At 52.5% G+C, this 16,608-nt stretch overlaps 1 protein-coding gene across 6 annotated transcripts in view; it reads right to left on the reverse strand.

The window, feature by feature from the left end:
* Nucleotides 1–16,608, reverse strand: part of TSPAN18 (tetraspanin 18) — a 180,830-nt gene that overhangs the window by 58,760 nt on the left and 105,462 nt on the right. For 5 of the 6 annotated variants that reach the window (XR_010946069.1, XM_067749312.1, XM_067749315.1 and 2 more), the window contains one exon: nt 4,130–4,271. The exons of the other annotated variant lie outside the window; for it this stretch is intronic. The gene's annotated coding sequence lies outside the window, so the exon portion shown is untranslated. Of the gene's footprint in view, nt 1–4,129; nt 4,272–16,608 lie in introns of those variants that run through there. 6 annotated transcript variants of the gene reach the window in all.

Consider the following 16,608-nt stretch of genomic DNA (forward strand, 5'->3'; position numbering starts at 1 on the left):
AGGCCCTCCCAGCAAGTGAAGGACAACCCAAAGCGGCCAGATAAGCAGTGACTGAAATAGTGGCGTGGCCACTAGGGAACACGAGGACTCACTATGGGAAGGACTTCCTGGGGCAATGCTTTTGGAAAGTGAAGCATCGCCTGCAGATACATCGTGTGTGTGTGTGTGTGTGTGTGTGTGTGTGTGTAAATCAGGCTTTCAGATACCAGATCCACTGAAACCGAGGTGCAAGCCACAGGAAGGACCCATTCAGGACAAATCAGCCCCCTTACCCCCTGCCATGGCTCCGATATGGAGCAGCTGTTGTTTGGTCTGCTCAACATTCCTTCCTCCTTCTTCTGAAAATAGCACCTGGTTTTCCCTTTGGGGTACCAGCCCTCTGACACTTTCAGGCTGAATCCTCCCACCCATACACACAGCCCCAAACACAGACCCCTCAACACTGACCAAGTCTGGTCAATCAGCATAGTCTCTCCTTCTGGTTTCAATGATTCGTCAGAGATGGTCATGTGACCCAAGGCCAGCAAATAAGCTTCAACTCTGGGACTTTTGTAGGAACTCCTGGGAAAAAGCAGCTCTCCTTTCACTGGATTTGCAATAAGCAGGATGTCAGTCTGGAGCTGCTGGCCACTGCCCCACTGCCACGTGGGGAGTGCTTACTGGGGACTGAAACCCACGAGGAGAGAAGCAGAGGGCACAGACCTGGGCATTATCTGAACTTGGACACCAATAAACAGGCCCCCAGTTGCCACTATATTGGAAACCAATAAAAAACGAATAAATTGCCTGTCTTCTTGCTTAATCAGGTTTGAGTTGAGTGCTGGCTTCCAAACAATGCAGCATCTGACCTCAGTTCAGCCTTTGGCTGGCCTCTCATAACCCCATCGCACCCCACCACCCTCACCCTGTCTCCCCCTGCAGCCAACCTTCACATCTGGCCCGTCATTGGTTCCTCTGACCTGGGCAGCAGCTCTAGCCTTCCCCTCAGACCCAAGGACTGGGCACAGGCCAGCAGCCTATACCCTAGCCTTCCCAGCCGTCTGGCCCCGCCTAGGGCTCTGTTTTGGCTGACCTAGTGAGACCCCTCCAATCTGGGCTCAAATTCACTCACTCTGCCCCCACCCCTCCTTGTCCTGCTCACTGGACTTCAGTTCTGCTGGGAGAAACAGACACTACATAGTGAACAGGGGCCTGGAATCCAGTCACTCCTGAGCTTGCAGTGGGAAGAGTTACCCCATGGCTTTGGTCCATGGCCTCAGAGAGACCTGCTATGGGCAGAGGCTGTGGGGTGTGACTGGGCTCAGTTGTCAAGCAGGTGGGGAAAGTTCCTGGATCTCTTACCTGCTGTATCACCTTGGGCAAGCTGCCCTTTCTAAGTCTCAGGATCCTCAACTTTTTTTTTTTTTTTTTGCGGTACGCGGGCCTCTCACTGTTGTGGCCTCTCCTGTTGCGGAGCACAGGCTCCGGACGCGCAGGCTCAGCGGCCATGGCTCACGGGCCCAGCCGCTCCGCGGCATGTGGGATCCTCCCGGACCGGGGCACGAACCTGTGTCCCCTGCATCGGCAGGTGGACTCTCAACCACTGCGCCACCAGGGAAGCCCCCTAGATGATTCTTAAGCAGAACAAAGTTTAAGACCTGCTAACAAAAGCCAAGAGGCAGCTGTCTCCCTGCCCAGGTCCACAGGACCCTGGCTGAGGTTAACATGGAGGATGGAAGTAAAAGGTGGAGTGACAGCCTGAGCATGTAATGCCTAGGAACCATGAGGCTGTCTTCCATCAGGATTGGAATCAGCCACATTCTCTCCACAGCACAGTTTTGCTTTGTTTTTTTGGGTTTGTGTGTGTGTGTGTGTGTGTGTGTTTGTTGTTTTGGGTTTTTTTTTGTTTGTTTTGGGTTTTGGGGAGCTGCACCAAGTGGCTTGTGGGATCTTACTTCCCTGACCAGGGATCAAACCTGGGCCCTCAGCAGTGAAAGTGCAGAGTTCTAACCACTGGACCACAAGGGAATTCCCCATAGCACAGATTTAAGGTCACAATAGAGAACGTGCCTGATTGGAGTGATCCAGGAATGCAGTACCAGTGCCTGCTGGGCAGAGTCTGAGTTTGGTCCTGGCTCTGATACCTGCTAACTCTGTGGTCCTGGGCAAGTCACTTCCCCTTGCTGGACCTCCCTTCCCAGTTTGTCAAATGAGGACGCTGGACTACGCTAGTCATTGTCAAAGCATTTTTAAGCAGTTTGGCCATTTGTATATCTTTTTGTTTGTTTGTTTGTTTTTGCGGTACACGGGCCTCTCACTGCCGTGGCCTCTCCCGTTGTGGAGCACAGGCTCCGGATGCGTAGGCTCAGTGGCCATGGCTCACGGGCCCAGCCGCTCCACGGCATGTGGGATCTTCCCGGACCGGGGGGCGAACCCGTGTCCCTTGCATCGGCAGGCGGACTCTCAACCACTGCGCCACCAGGGAAGCCCAGGATCCTCAACTTTAAAGTGGGGATCATATCACTACATACCTGACAGAAGGACAAAAATCTACAAAACTTACAGCACCAGCTGGTGGTGAGGAGATGGCACAAAAGGAACTCTCACTTGTTGCTGGTGCGGATGCAAAATGGTGCAGCCACTTTGGAAGACAGCTTGGCAGCTCCTTAAACAGCTAAATATACCCTTACCATACAATTCAGCAATCATGCTCCTAAATATTTACCCAACTGATTGAAAACTTACGTCCACACGAAAACCTGCACATAAATGTTTATAGCACTTTTATTCATAATCACCCAAAACTGGAAATAACCAAGATTTCCTTCAATAGATGAATGGACGAAAAAACTGTGAGACATCCAATGGGACGTTATTTAGCAATAAAAAGGAATGAGTTTTCAAGCCATGAAAAGACCTGGAGGAACTTTAAATGCATATTACTAAGTGAAAGAAGCCAGTCTGAAAAGGCTACCTACTGTATGATTCCAATTATATGACATTCTGGAAAAGGCAAAAGAAAAGGAGGCAGTGAAAAGATCACTGGTGACTGGGGGTGAGGAAGAAGGGAGGGAGGATGAAAAACGTGTGGCGGTGTCATCTTATCTGACAAGGCAGAGGGTGGCCCAGTATCCACTGCCCCTCCTTTCTTCGTAAGAGAATTATAATTGGGCAGATGGTCCCCCAGAATAAAGACTCTATCTCCCAGCCTCCCTTGCAGCTAGGCATGCCACATGACTACATTCTGGCCAATGGGACCTGACAGGAAGTGATGTATGCACCCTCTTAAAGGAAGGAGCACCCTGTCCTTTTCTGATTTCCCCCTTCTTGCTGACCAGAATGGAGAGACTGGCATGGGCCATCGTGGGTCATGTAGACAAGCGATGGTTAGAGCCTCCGGACAAAAGGAACTTAGTCCCCTAATGTTTTTGTATCAAAGAATCCCCTTAGCTCAGAATTTTCCTTAGAGAAAAATCAACCTGTCTCTTTTTTATTTTGCATTTTTGTTCACATGCAACCAAATGCTTATCCTAACAAATGCAAGGCCTTTCAAGGACTGTCCTGAGGATTCTGCATAATGTAGGTAAAACAGCTTCACTCACTCATTCATTCATTCAGCAAATAATAACCAGTTCACTCTGCTGGGATCTGGGGGTTCCACTAAGAACAAAACAGACAAACTCCTGTCCTCTGGAGTCCACACTCTGGTGCAGGAGGCAGCCTATCAACGTGAGGATGAATTAACTACGGATTGGCATGAGTACTATTGGGAACAGCTAATGCTCACTGCACCCCGAGCTTACTACGTGTCCTGTTCTAAGCGCTCATCATATATTACCTCATTTTATCTTCACCACAAACCCAAGAGGTGGGTGCTGTTGCTTCCTTATTTGACCGGGGTGGAAGCAGCGTCACTGAAAGGTTGAGAAACCTGCCCAAGGTCACACAGCTAGTAACTGGAGGTTCAGGATTTGAACCCAGGTCTGTTGGACTTTAAAGCCTTAACCACTGGGTTCTCCTGCTAATGAAGGAAATAAAACAGGACAGGGCGATAAAGAATGATAGGGCGTCCTCTGATGGCTGCTATCAGCAACAACAAAAACAGCAAAAGCAGCATAAAACCCCGTGCTGAACACCTGAGCTCCCTTACCTGGGTAGCCTGCGTCGAGAAGTCTGGAAAAAGGTTGTGCCCACGTTTTTAGAAGTTCAAATTCAAAGGGTTCACGTAGCTTGGATGATGGGGTCGGAAGCTCTGGTCCCTGCAAGCTCGGGGCTGTCCAGGAGATGCCCACCTGTCAAGACAAGCAGAATCAGCTGTGACTGCCTCGTGGGGGGGACGCCATCGCTCACACTGCCCGAGGTCTCATCTTTTTTTTTGAAATGTGCTCCGGGCCCTGAGGAGAGAGTGTGAAGGGGCAGCTGGAAGGAGCCTGGGCTTGGGCATCAGGACTGGGGAGGCATCACCTAGGTCCCAGCTGAACTTGCCTGCAAAAAATTCCAAGACACAGAGATACGTATGTGCCTGTGTGTGTATGTCCTGAATAAAAATACGCAAGTGTCACACCCACTGTGTCTAGCATGGTGTCCTTTGCAGAGCGGGAGGCTTGACAAATGTTTCCCGATTTGCTTTGATGTGAAACAAAATTTTATATGTCTGAGTGGGAGGAAACTCTGAGAGTTCACACGCATTGGTGGAGAGATTCTTCCTCGTGTGAAAATGCATTCCTGAGATGCTCCAGCCAGCCAGACCAACGGCCTCATTTTATCAGTGAGGAGACCGACACCCAGAGAGGGGCAGTGACTCGCTCCAAGTCACAGAGCAAGTTGGTGTCAGAGTGAGGCCTAAACCCCAGGTCCCTCCTGACTCATCATGGCCAGGTGCTCTCTCCCGGGCCACACCCTCCTTTGTTGTTGACAGACTTGCACCCCTGGAGCAGCCCGGGCACAGGGTCTACTGCCTGCCTGACAGGTGAATGCTGGTCACAGGCCAGAATGGAGAATTGTTTCCTGACTTCGTCCAAGCCCAGACAAGGTATGGGAGGCGGTGCCCGCGGTGGCCGGGAGCCTGGGCTTGGAGGCAGGTGGGCCTCGGTCACTTGTTGGGGCAAACTCTTTCCAGGAGAGAGAGACCCTGGGGAAGTCAGGTGTCCTCTCAGAGCATCAGTCTCCTCCTCTGTAAAACAGGGATAGTAACAGCATCTCTCGTTGAGGATTGCAGGGAGTGAAAATGACACTCCTAAGTCTGTGAAGCCCCAGCAGAGCATTTGGCTCACAGCCATCACTCAATAAATGTTAGGGAGGCGACACAAGGGAGGGTATCGTGAGCGCTGCAGGGGGAGCCCCTTTGTGCCCTCGGCAAGTCTTTAGACAAAACTCTCTCAAGGCCACCAGTGACTCATGCCCGCTGCTCCCACTGTCCATCCCCGTCTCTGCCTTCACGCACCAGGGTGGGTCCCCAACCCAGCATACCTACCTCTCCCCGCAGCCGCAACTTCCCACCTGCCCGCGGGCTCCCCACACCCCAACCCACATTTCACCAGCCAGCAAAATGAAAATGTCATTAGCACTCTGCACGCTGGTGAGCTAATGTCACCAGACGGCAGCCAGTGCGTGAGAACCGGGGAGGGCGGGAGGTGGGGGGCGGATTCCCCGGGAGGCGTGGCGTTCTCAGCTTTTCCCAATAAGGGTACGATGAAGAAATAAATAAATGACTGCAGGAAAGAGGTGACGATGGAGACCGTTCTTCTAGCAGCAGGCTATGGGGCTGAGCCTTTCTCCTGGGCTCGCCATGGCTGCCTGTGGTCCCTGCTTCGGCCCCTGTCCAGATGATAGATGTGTCTCAGCCTCTCTGGGCCTCCTCTTCACACATACAGCTGATGAAGAAGCTCACCAGGGGGACCCCCAGCTTCCACCTTTCATTTCCACCCCAGCCCACGCTCCCTCAAACCTGCTGAGAGAAGCAGACCACCCCCTCAATTAACATGGCAGTGGGGGGGGGGGTGCTTCGTCTCCTAGGAGGAGGTGGCAGCATTGAACCCCACGGATCCGCAGGCAGGCATTCTGGGTTCCAGCCCCAACACGGCACTATCTCTCTGTGAGGGCTCAGGCACCACCTCCCCTTCGTGGGGCCTTAGTTTCTCCCTCTGTGAAAGGGGGCGCCGGATACAGCATCAGTCCCGACAGCGTCTCCGAGTCAGCTCTGAATCCCCCAACTCACAGGCAGAGATGCCAATGTAAAGCTCCTTCTCTTCCAGTGTCCTTATGCCACCAGCACCGATGACACCCGCAGGCACGTTAAGGCTTCCTGGAGGAGGGGGCAGATGTGTGTGTGTGGAGACAAGAGCAGGGCGCTCTGGGCAGGGGGCCTGGGTGAGCAAAGGCCTGGAGATACCCAGTTGCGGGGGGGCACCTGGAGCCAAGGCTGCCCGACAGGCAGCTGGGAAATGAGATGGAAGAGGCCTGTGGTCAGTGCTTTCCACGCATTTTCCCGTTTAATCCTAACACTGCTAGCATTCCCATTTTATGGATGAGAAACTGAGGCTCAGAAAGGTTAAGTATTGAGCAGACACATGGTTGTTAAATAGCACCGATTGGATTTGAACCCCGTAGCTGATTTAAGAGCAGAAGTTCCTGATGCTGTGGGGCGCCACTGTCTAGACTGTTTAAGATAGAAGGAGCAGGAGAGAAATTCAGGAGCGTTTGTGTCATAAAGGCATGCAAACGAGCTCACGAGATATGCAAGGGTGGGCAACGCCCACGTCTGCGGGGGAGGGGTGGGAGAGTTTAGCACGTGAACGTGTGTACATTGTAAATGTGGGTGGCTCACTGCTGAGCGAAGCTGCTGCCCTGAGTCCGGGCCCAGAAATGCCGAATGGGGAGGATGTGGCCGAGTGGCCAGTGGGGCAGGGGAGTGGGCAGGCAGAAGGCCCTGGCCATCCCATGGTGGCCCAGGCAGCCCTGCTCTGTGGGCTGTGAGCTGGGCCTGTGCTCATGGTCCTGCTGTGTGGGCCTGGCCTGCATCGCTTGTCTGCGGATCCCATACTCCCCTGACTGCTGCCCAGGAGAGCAGCACATCCTGCCCTCAGCCTCTTCCTTGACTTAGTCTGCTGCGTGGTCCCTCGGGATGCCTGTCCCAGCCGGGAACAGATCCTGTAGACTGAGCCTGGTATACACCCGGGGCTGCTGTCAGCGGGCAGGGAAGCTGGCAAGTGAATGCACCTTGCACCCGCTGGGGACCAGCCGGACCTGTACTCCAGCCACTAGCCACTGGCTGTGTGATCAGGGCATGCGACCGGCCTCTCTGAGCCGCAGTGAACCCTCACAGAGCTGCTAAGATGACTACCTAAGGGGAAAGGCGTGCATTCTATAAAGTGCCGTGCCCACAGACAGGGCTGTAGTTCGAATCCCAGTGGCCAAGATAACCCAGGAATTAGTAGAGTTCCCTAGAGAGCCATGACTGGGAATCCAGCCAACGCCTTTACGTAAGTCCCCCTCGCCCCTCCCCTGGGCCTCAGTCTCCCATCTATAAAGCAAAGGGTCCTCAGGCTCAGATACGGAGTGTGCTCGGCCCCTGCGTGTCTACTTTTCTTCACCATGATTCGCTATTAACATCACAGCTGGATTTCATTTACCAGAAACCAGAAGGCCATTCATGTAGCAGTAAGCTGAGTAAATAGGGCCCAAGACAGGTAAGTTTTGATGGGAGGAGAGAGGTTTCATGGTTTCACGTTCGAGTCGCTGACTAAGAAGGAATGTGATCATTCTAGGAAGACAGAAGGAAGCATGCAGGAACAGAGCGGGGCAGAGCTGTTGGAAGTCGACAGAACTTGGACAAACTCTCTCCCCAGGTTTGCATTGGGCTGGCCCTGAATGCCACAGAGAAGACACAAGGAGTTCTGTTTCCTGGAGACCTCAAGGAATGGGAGCATTCACTCATTTGGTGAGCATTAACTGAATACCTGCTGTGTACTGGGGCCTCCGGGGGTGCCAGGGATGAGAGAGGCACCAACTCTGCCTTCAGAGGAGCTCCTGTTATGGGGAAGAGTGACAATGCCCTTGTCTCCATAGTTCAAGGTGGCTTAGGAGGACTCATCACATTGCTTTCAGTTCAGAGGAGGGAAGGACCCCTTCCTGCTTGGGCCCCAGGGAAGGCTTCCTGGAGGAGGAGGCATATTTGAATGTATGGGGATGAGAGAGGGCATTGTGAACAAAGGGACCAGGGTGAGCAAAGGCACAGAGGTGTCCAAGTGTGAGGTGAGTATTCAGGACCAGAGGCAAGGCTGCCTGTAGGGATAGAATGGGAAATGAAATCGGAAGGGGCTGGATGATTAAGGTCCTTGAATCCTGGGCCGAGGATGATGAACTCTATCCATAGAAAAAGGGGAGCCACTGAAGGTCATAGAGCAGAGGTGTGCTTCAGGTGGTTGAAAAGCAGCAAGGAGCCCAGATGAGTGCAAACAGATGATGAGAGGATGGAAGGAGGATGGGCAGGGCCTGATGGTGGGGCTGGATAAAGGGATGCTGGAGGGGTGGGGAAGGTAGGGGGGATATGAAACCGGCAGGTTGTGGGCAGGGGACGCAGATGTGGGATGATGACTGGATTTAGACATGGTGGATTTGCATCCCGGCTCTGCCACTGTCACTGTGTGCTCTCAGGCATGCCAGTTTACCTCTCTGGGCCTCAGTTTCCTCCCCTATAAAGTGAAAAAAATAAAACCGCTTCAAAGAGCTGTGAGATTCAACCAGATAATATACGAGAAGCGCTCAACATAGTAAGTGATTGTTGGATGCCTGCTTCCTACAATGTAAGCATTTGTTGCTTTTATTAATTAGTGGTGACCTTCCCCTATTACAAGTGAGGACGCTGAAGTTCAAAGTCAAACAAGTGGCTGGAATTGGCAGTCACTGGGCCTCAAATCATAAGAGAAGCAAATTATGAGCAAATAAACGTGGGATGACTCAGAAAAGAGTCTTGATTTTAAAATATTGCTAAAGAGAAGGGCTGTTTGATGACTTTTGTGCCGTATGCTTATTAAACCCAAGCTATATATGTGAACTAATAAGTAAAATGAGTTAATTAAAAAAATCAACCTTCAGGATGGAACCATATTACCTAATGGCAGTCCATAAATATAAACATAAAATTTTAAAATACAAGAATGAATTGCAATGCCCAGCAGCTCCAAGAATCTGCAATTTCTCTGTCTGCAAATAAAAGCTACTGATTTTAGCTTGGGTTCTCATGGCTCATGAATGAGCCTTTGAGAAGTCATAAAGAAAGGAATTATTTCCAATTGTTTACTCACTAAGGATCATATGTATTGAATTTAAATTGTCTCTGATTCCTAATTAGTACAAACCAGATTAGAATCTGAGTACAGCAGATCTGGAAAGAGCCCTTGGAGACTAAGACCTTAAGCTCAGTTTTCTTTGTTTTATAGACCTGGAACCCAAGGGACAGAGAAGGAGAGCTACTTGCCCAAGATCACACAGCAAGTAAGGGTAGGATCCAAGCTAGAACCTGAGCTCCAGGCACCCAGGTTGGCATCCTGCAGCATCTGTGATCAGATCAATAAATCCAGCCCTAAGGGATGTGCAGGGATGTTCCCCGGGCCTTAGCCCAGGTGATTCCTATAATAAGAACTTTCTCCCCGCTCTGGGGAAAAGTAATCTGCCCAAGAAAGGACCCTCAAAGCCCAGCGGTCTAACACTGATAGCAAAGTTCTAAGACACTCCAGCACATCGCTGCCTATGGAACCCTTGAGCCCCTGTTCGCAACCTGCTTGCCAGGCAGCTCAGCCAGGAGAGAGACACACTGGGAGCACTGGGTTCTGTTCTAAGAGGGGCTGCAGGCTGGGACAGCCCAGGCCCATGTCAGCTCCTCCCTGTGTTCCAGGTGGGGCTGGAGGCACAAAGGCCTCATTGTACAGTGGGGAAGGGAGGGGTCTCAACTCAGCCAGGCTCGTGCTCTCTATCTCTCTCCCTCTCTCTCTCTCCCTCTCCCCCCCCATCTCTCCCTCTCCCTCTCCCTCTCCCTCTCTCTCTCTCTCTCTCTCTCTCTCTCTCTCTCTCTCTCCCCCTCTCTCTCTCTCTCTCTCACACACACACACACACACACACACACACACACACACACACACGGACGAAGGAGCTTTGCACGTGGCACAGGCACGCATGCGTGTATGTTAAGCTTCAGCCTACACTCGATTGTGAAGCAGATGTTTAATTACTACCTGAGTGTTATTAATCAACACGATTAATACACAACCCATACCACATAATTACTTTGCAATTACACCTAAAAGAAATATTTTAGTGCCGAGGGTTTGCTAATTACCCGGCCTTGCCGAAGGACAGGTATGATGGGCAGCAATTTTTCTTCTTTCCTTTTCTTCCTTTTCTCCCTCCCCTGTCCTCTCATTAATCTTCTGGGCTGATGTCCCCACCACACAGAACGGGGAGCCCAGGCGGGCTGCCGGCCTCCTCCCCGAGGTGCCACTTCTGCCCTCTCACCGCTTTCATGTGACTCTAAATCGCCCCCAGTCCTCTCCTCTCAGCTCTCCAGCTTGGAAATGCATGCCCTTTCCAGAAATGAAGCCGGCCTCCTACTGGCCTGCGGACGGAGAGGCAGCGGCAGGCAGGGGTTACCTGGGGACGGTCTGCAGGCAGCTAGCTGCCTGGAGTTGGATCCAAGCTCTACCAGTTCCTGGCTGTGTCATCTCTGTCAAGTTAACTGTGCCTCAGTTTCCCCAGGTGCAAGACGGAGACGAGAACAGTAATTACCTCAGGGGTTTCTTGGGAGTATTTAATATGACAGAATGCGTAAAATACTTAGCCACTGCCTTGCACACAGTCAGACTCCAGTAATACCTATTATAACTATCACTGTTATTATTTATGCAGAAATGGCCCCTCCAGGAACCCTCCTAATCACAGAGTCTCCCAAATGTTCAGGTTTTTGGATTCCACTCTCTACCCCTCAGATAGAGAGCTCGGTCCCATCTACCTGGAAACACCTCCTTACATTGTCCCCTCCCCTCTACCTGCCACCTCCATGGGCTCCACTTCCCTAATCCAGGAAGCCTTCATCCTCTCTCACCTGGCCCGCAGCCATTAGCCTCCACACAATCTCCCTGATGCTCCCCACACCTCGTTCCATCCTCCACTGGGTGGAGAGACAGATCCTCACGGAGCAGAGCTTGGACTATGCCACTCTCCCGCTCAACAACCTTCTGTAGCTCACCATTGCCTATGCAGCAAGGTCCACCTGCCTCCGCTGGAAGATCACTAATGCCCCAAATTCCACCTTCATTTCTTAAGTTCATGAGCCCTAAGCTTTTGATGATGAATGAAGGAATGAATGAATGCCTTGCTAGACTTGAGAAGCATCCACACCCACCGAGCTGGGATGTCCCAGTGCCTTTTATGAACCTGGCCTTGAGGTTTATCCCGGAAGTTGGGGTTTATCCCTCACTGTTCATTTCCCCTCCACTTTTCCCCTCCCCTCTCCCCCCGACAAAAATCTTTCCCAAACCAGCTGCATTTAAGAACAATCCATCTTTTAGGGCCCAGAAACCACAGGTCCAGCTGAGCAAAGAGACTATATAAGGACACTCAGATGCAGGGGCCAGTGTGTGGTCTGCTCGAGAGATGAGTGTAAGGGACACGGTGACAAACTCCAGCACAGACGGCACACGGCGAGAGCCAAGGGGGAGGGTGCTTGTGTGTGCACGTGTACATGGTGTGCACACTTTCGTTTGTACAAGTAGGGCCTAGGTAGCTACCTGTGTGACTTAACTCCTTCAGTTACAAAAATATCAAGTAGCATGAGTCATTCATTTACTTGATAAACGTAAAACATTGGGCTCTGGAGTCAGACCGCTGGTGATAGAATCCTCTCACCTCTGACTAGCTGTGTGACTTTGGGAAAATTCCTGAACTTCTCTGAGCCTTGGTTCTTAGTTGTAAAACGGGGCTAATCGTAGCTCCTAACGCTAGCGTTCTCGTGAGGAGGTAACGCACACTTTGATCAGCATTTGGCACACAGGTAGAGCCAGACCAAAGTTAGCTCTTTTATTGTTAATAATAATAAGAATTAATAACCCCTGGGAACATAGAAACTCAATGACTGAAGCAGAACATGGCATGTAGTGCTAGACCAACGGGTGGAGAAGGCCCTGCAGAACATTAAAATGGAAGGTAGGAAAGTGACTTTTGTCATTCGCTTATTCATTCAGCAAACACTCATTGAGTGCCTCCTGTATAAATCTCTGTGTTAGGTGCCGTGGGAGGGTGGAGGAACTCCCTGTCTTTGCAGTGAGGCCAAGTGGAAGGTGCCATTCACAAGTAGCTGGAAGCGGGCAGAGGCTGGGGAATGTTCTAAACCACTCACTGCTGTACCCCCAAAGCCTCAACTTGCCGGCCACTGGACACTAGATGAATGGATGGCAGCACCGCTGAAGATGCGGGAGAGCTCCTAGATGAGCAGACTCAAGTCCAAGGAGAAGGCAAAGGGGAGGAAAGGCTTTCCAAGCAGAGGGTACGGCCAAGGCAGTGGCTCAAGGGCCTCAACTTGCACGACAGGTGGAGGGAAGAGCAAGCAGGCTGTGCCCTGGCGGATGCGTGAAACGGGAGAGGAGAGGTGGGTCACGGGTGCTGAGACGGAGCTTGGGCTAGCGGGGAGTCAAAGGAAATTCATGGAGGGGCTGATGGGAGCCACTTCGGGTCCAGGGTTTTCCTTCTTCGTCTGAAGTTCAAGCCTTGGTCTTTGGAGCTCCGAAGCCCCCTCCCGGGAGGCTGATGGAAACTTTTCCAGGGGACATTGGATCTATTTCTGTTGCCTGAGAGATAAGAATTTACATAAGGTTCCCTGCGCAGCCGCAGGGCAAGGCCACAGGGCAAGTGCTCCGGCCACCAACCTCCGCGGATGCAGCACTAACCCAGATGACAAACAGGAAGCGTGACTCTCCAGGTAGATGTGGAGAGGGGCGCACAAAGCCAGGATGCAGTTGCTTTTACTCAGAGCCAGCCAGGCTCTGCTGGCCCCTGCTCAGCTGTATGTGATGAAAGTGGCCGAGCAGAGATGTTTCCTTCCTCTCCCCGTGGGCCTCCTGTGCCCCCTTCCCGACACATTGTGGCTCTTCACACACACACCCAGCCCCACACACACCCACACACAACCACACTCACAGCAAAGTCTGGTGTTGGCTTAAAGCAATAAGGCCAAAAGATCAAGAACGCTGAGTCACAGCTCTGGGACAGCTGTGCTGTGTGCCCCGTTCAGGTCATGTGCCCTCTCTGTGCTTCTACTTTCTCCTCTACAAAATGAGGTGAGGTATTCAATGATTTTCAATGCTCAAGTGAAAGGAAGGGGGCTAAGTCCCCGCAGATGGGCAAAAGTGAGGTGAGGAAGAATCTGAAGGGCCTGAGTCCCCGGGATGACATGCCCTGTACCTGGGAGAAAGCCAGGCCGGTACCGACGGAAACAAGAATCAGGGGCTCCTGCAGCCTCATCGGTGACTAAGGCTGAATTCAAATGCTGGGCCCACCATTCATTACGCTATTGGACACCTTATGTGAACCCCTCTAAGCCTCAGTTTCCTCACCTGTAAAATGGGGACATGACACTTCTCACTCATAAAGTTAAACAAGAAGACACAAGGAGATTGCCCAGCATGGTGTCTGGGTGGAGTAGGCCTCAGTAAGTGGAAGCTTTTATTAGTATTACAATTACAGCTCCATCTACATCTGGGGGAAACCCCAGCCGCAGCTCCCTCACTGCTCTGTGGGTCTCTCCCAGACCCCTGGCAGCCCCGGCAAGAAGGGGAGCTTTCCTGACCACACCTCGGCCACATGCAAACATGGCTGTGGACTTAACATCAGTTTTCTGGACAAACCGTGGCGACTCCTCAGAGACATGGGGAAAGGTACCTGGCATTAGGGCTTCTAACCTTTCCTGAAATGTGTCCTTTTTTTTAAATAAGGGGAATGTATCACTCGCTAAATAACAATGAGAATAAATCAATCATTTGGGGACAAACACCTCTGGGGAAATCCCAGGCCTTGGCTGACCCCGACGCTGAAGGATCCGGCTGTGTTTCTCATTCCTGGCCCTGGGGACAGGGGTTATTAGAGATCACTAGTCCACCTCCCGTCTGTAGGAGGGAAGGAGCTCTCACGGGCCGGGCCAGGCCAGGCCAGGCCAGGCCAGGCCAGTCCAGGCAGGAGAGACCCGTCCCGGGATGGTTTCCATGCAGACGGTGAGAGCAGAAAGCCCGACTCCACCCACCCAAAAGGTGCTCAGGGGCTACGGTGGAGCCGCTGTCTCCATGGCATCTGGTGTGTCCTCCTCTGGATCCTATGTGAGACGGGGGGGTCTCTAAATGGAGACCCAGGGAGGTGGATGATTCTAGTAGGCGGTAGAAAGGGGCTTCACACCTAAGTCCGTCAGGTGCCACAGCCGGAGGAGTTTTCTTCCTAATTCCAAAGTAAGGGATTAGGCTGTGTGCGTCCGCGCCTGGAGGGCGCACCCCTCCCTCGACCGCAGCGGCGCTGGATGCAGAAGTCTCCACCTGCCCCCTCTCTGGGGGGCATTGCTGGCCCTGGCTGTTTGGATTCACACCACCCAGAGATGCCTGGGAGGCTGCACCCCTGCCCCACCCCCAGGCATAGCCCATAGCCCCCGACAGAGGGTGCTGGGCACAAACTCTGCAATGTCATTCCCTCTCCAGAGCTCCCCTGGGATCCAGCTGAGGCTAGAGCGCTCCTGAACCCCGTCCTTGCTTAGCTTCTTCCTCTGCCTCATCCAGCTCCTTTCTCTGGTCCCGAGAATCCTTCCTCAATAATTCACTTGCACAACCATCCCGCTCAGGTTCTGCTTTCAGAGAGCCGGACCTCGGACACAAAGGAGACAGACGCGCTTCCTGCCTTCTCGAGAGTCAACGCCCGGCAGGAGTCAAATCTGAGACACCGACTGACCATGACACGGTCCCTTCAACCATGACCACCGCCCGCCCCCCCCCCCATCTTATGACATGCTGTGCAACCCCCTTCCCCTCCTGATATCACTGAACACCAGCGACAACCCAGCCAAGAGGGTTTGTTAACTCCAATCATATAGATGGAGCTGAGGCTCAGACGGGTTATAGCTTGCCCAAGGTCACTTGCAACTCCTACATGGCTGCACTTGGGTTAGACCTCAGTTCTGCCTGACGGCTGGGCCCCAGGGCCTGCCTCCCACTAACAAAGGGGACCTGGATACATCTGCAGAGATGGAGAGCAGGGAGGCCCCGTGGTTAGGGTCATGCCCAAGGCAAAGCTCGCTGTCCCCCTCTGCCACCTCCTGCGCCCTGTGACTCAGGGCCCACAGCCTGGGGGAGGCAGTTCTGGAAGTGGAGAGGGAGTGCGGAGTCTCACCGGAGACTGCTTCCCTGGCGCCATTCTTCCACATCACAGGCCCGGGGGTCTCTCGCTCTTAAGTGATTCTCCCGGACCTGGTTCCTCCCCGGTCCCCCTCCCCCCAGTTCCTGTATGTCACAGATCACGCAGCTCAGCCAGGCGGGTAACAGGCAGAGAATGGGAATTTTTACCTGTTAATTTAGTTTCTGAACCCCTGCTGCTTGCCAAGCCTGAACAGCTCCATGGCAGGCTCTGAAAGAAGGAGGGGAGGGGGAAGGGCAGGCAGTGGCCCGCGCTCCAGGGGTGAATCCGACAGCCAGCCCCCTGGGTGAGGGCGGCACAGCGGGGCCAGGGAAGGCTAGCCTCCCTGGATCCAAAGGCAGGAAGGGGGCCTGGTTCCCAGAGCACCAGCCATCTGCTCCCTCTGCCCCATCCTTGGTGAGTAAAAGGCAGAAGAAGGCCTCCAACAGCCCACTGCTCGGGGCAGAGCCGAGCCCAGCCAGGCACAAGGACCCCTGCCCCCTCATCCTTCCCGCCCAAAACCTTCAGCCCTCGGTAACAGGGCCTCTCCCAAGGTACCTTGAGCCCTCGCTACCTTGGACGTTGGACTTCATTTAATCCTCAAAAACCTTGCCTCATCTACCCTGTATGAGAAAGCTATCATTATCATCCCCATTCTACAGATGTAGAAACTGAGGTTCAAGAAGGGGATGCTTCCCCAACAAGTCCAACATAGAATGACCATATGACCCAGAAATTCCACTCCTGGGTCTATGCCCCAAATAACCGAAGCCAGGTCTAAACAGACACCTGTATCCAACTGCTCATAGCAGCACTATTCACGGTAGCCAAAAGGTGGAAACACCACAAATGTCCATCAATATTTACCTGAGTACACAGATGAACGTACCATAGGCTTTCAATGAGATATTATTCACTCAGAAAAAGGAATGGAGTACTGATGCATGCTACAATATGGATAAACCTCCAAAACATTATGCTAAGGGAAAGAAGCCAGGCACAGAAGGCCACATAGAGTATAATTCTAATCATATACAATGTCTGGAATAGGTAAACCGATATAGACAGAAAGCAAATTAGTGGTTGCCAGGCGCCGTGGAGAGGGGCCTTGACGTGTGCGGGGTTTCCTTTTGGGGTAAAGAAAAGGTTCTGGAACTAGATAGAAGTGATGGTTGCACAACACTCTGTATTGAATGCCACTGAATTGTTACT

Source organism: Pseudorca crassidens, chromosome 9 (genome assembly GCF_039906515.1).
Source record: "Pseudorca crassidens isolate mPseCra1 chromosome 9, mPseCra1.hap1, whole genome shotgun sequence".
NCBI classification, from domain to species: Eukaryota; Metazoa; Chordata; class Mammalia; order Artiodactyla; family Delphinidae; genus Pseudorca; species Pseudorca crassidens.